General features: G+C 41.7%; 1 non-coding gene across 1 annotated transcript; it reads left to right on the forward strand.

Moving 5' to 3' along the window:
• Positions 1 to 1,254: 1,254 nt before the first annotated feature.
• Positions 1,255 to 1,418, forward strand: LOC142428361 (U1 spliceosomal RNA). The gene has a single exon (XR_012780279.1). It is a non-coding gene; the product is annotated as a U1 spliceosomal RNA (small nuclear RNA).
• The last annotated feature ends 609 nt before the right edge of the window (positions 1,419 to 2,027 follow it).

Below are 2,027 nucleotides of genomic sequence, written 5' to 3' on the forward strand. Positions count from 1 at the left end.
GGCTTGTAGTTAGTTCAGAGATCATTTGCTGGCCCTTAGGAGCGTTTTCCAGTCCAGTCTGTTGGGGCAGCACGCCCTGGTCACAAAGTCCACTTTCAGCATTCCCTGGGGACCTTGCCACTCCATTCCCTTGCTGTTCCGCTGCAGTCCCCCAGTGCTTTGCCTCGGTGTGGTGGGATCAGGTCTGGTGTAATTCTCACACGGTGTCTCCGGTGCTGTCCCCTGTATCGCCCTTAGTCACTGAGTGGCATCATTTCTCATAGTGGGGCCAGCCATGTTGTTCTCTCTGTGGACTGGCTGCTCTACTCAGGAACATCCTCCTCATGGCCTGGTGGGCCAGGCTGTGTTCCACTCTCTCCTCCTGCCCCTTCATCTGCTCCCATGTGCTCTGATCAGATATGTCCATCTCCCAGAGCTGCAGAGTCAATGTAGTCCTTTGGAACAAATTCTTTTCGGGGGAGGGCAGGAATCCACTTCATTTATGGTGCTGGGGCCAGCTTCCCAGATGTCTCCACTGGTTTCCTAATCCACGCCTGGATATTGCATTCACACCTTGCGGCACTTGGTTGAAGTCTGGTCCCACTTTCCCTGTGGAGATATAAACAATACCCTCCCCTTGGGTGGATTAGTGCCCCATGCCCCCACTACCTTTTTCTTCCTTATATTCATCCTTTTGTTTTCCTTTCCCCCCCTCCTCCACCATGGTCTACCATGTGCATGCCTGGTTTTGGTCTGGTCTCTACCATACTACACAGTCTTCGCCTCAAAAAATGTTTGTATACAGTAGCTTTTTCCCCTATGCCACTTTTGCTTTTTAAAAACATTTTTTATTCTTACCTCAGCGGGCTTATGTTGTACTTAAAAAAAAAACTACAGGTATCAGCCTCCTACCACCTCCTCCTCCCTGATTGCTTAATCAAAAGAGTTAACAGAAAATTCACCTTTGAATATCCCCATATTTCTTATTCATAAAATCAAAACATGACTGAGTGATTATAAAAGGAGAAAAAGTAAAACTTAAGCACATATGGGTGTTTTTAGGTATGTATTATTTAGTTTGTTTCAAACTAGCAACCATCTTTAGGCACAAGGATTTATAATTCACCGTAGTCCAAGTTACATGGGACATAGAAAAAACATTCACATGTATTGAAAATGACATGCTGTGTGGGTCTTAGGTTAACACCAACAACAGCAAATTAGAATAATAAATTCTATCTTGACAAATAGTTTAGGTAATTTTCAGATACATGAATACTTACCTGGCAGGGGAGATACCATGATCACGAAGGTGGTTTTCCCAGGGCGAGGCTTATCCATTACACTCCGGATGTCCTGACCCTTGCGATTTCCCCAAATGTGGGAAACTCGACTGCATAATTTGTGGTAGTGGGGGACTGCGATCACGCTCTCCCCTGTTATTAAAAAAAAGAAAAGAAAAAAAAAATTCAGATACATGATCTCTGTATTAGCATTATCTGCATGGACTGCATTTAGAAGAAACACATCATTAGAAAGATCTAGTATCTTTATTTTTAAAGTTATATGTTTTATTCCTGAATTACGAAGTAACATTGGTCAAAGACACAAAATGTTCTTCATTCTCAGAGTCCTACTGCTATTGTCATTGGAAACAGCTCTTTAAACGATTCTTACTAGATTTTAGATTGACCAATAAGCCCCAAAACTATTGTGCCCTCCACTTGCATTGCTGGTGGAACTTTCAGCAAACTATCCTAGTCAGGCTTCTTTCAAGGTGTTTGATGTGGTTTTCTGCCACTGTATCCCTGGGGAATAAATATCAGCCTATGAAATCAGTAAGGTTAATATAGAAAGGAAAGAAACACAGGATAAATAAAACACTATTTAAAAGTCAAACAAAACTTTAATAACGTGTTATATAGTCATGACACTTAAAGCAACCTGGTACAATAGTATTATGAATAGCAGTGGATTAGAATTGATAACCTAGATATACAACCAGGTACATATAGACAACCTAAACTTTGATAAAGGTCTAAAACACA

Source organism: Tenrec ecaudatus, chromosome 15 (genome assembly GCF_050624435.1).
Source record: "Tenrec ecaudatus isolate mTenEca1 chromosome 15, mTenEca1.hap1, whole genome shotgun sequence".
Lineage (NCBI taxonomy): Eukaryota > Metazoa > Chordata > Mammalia > Afrosoricida > Tenrecidae > Tenrec > Tenrec ecaudatus.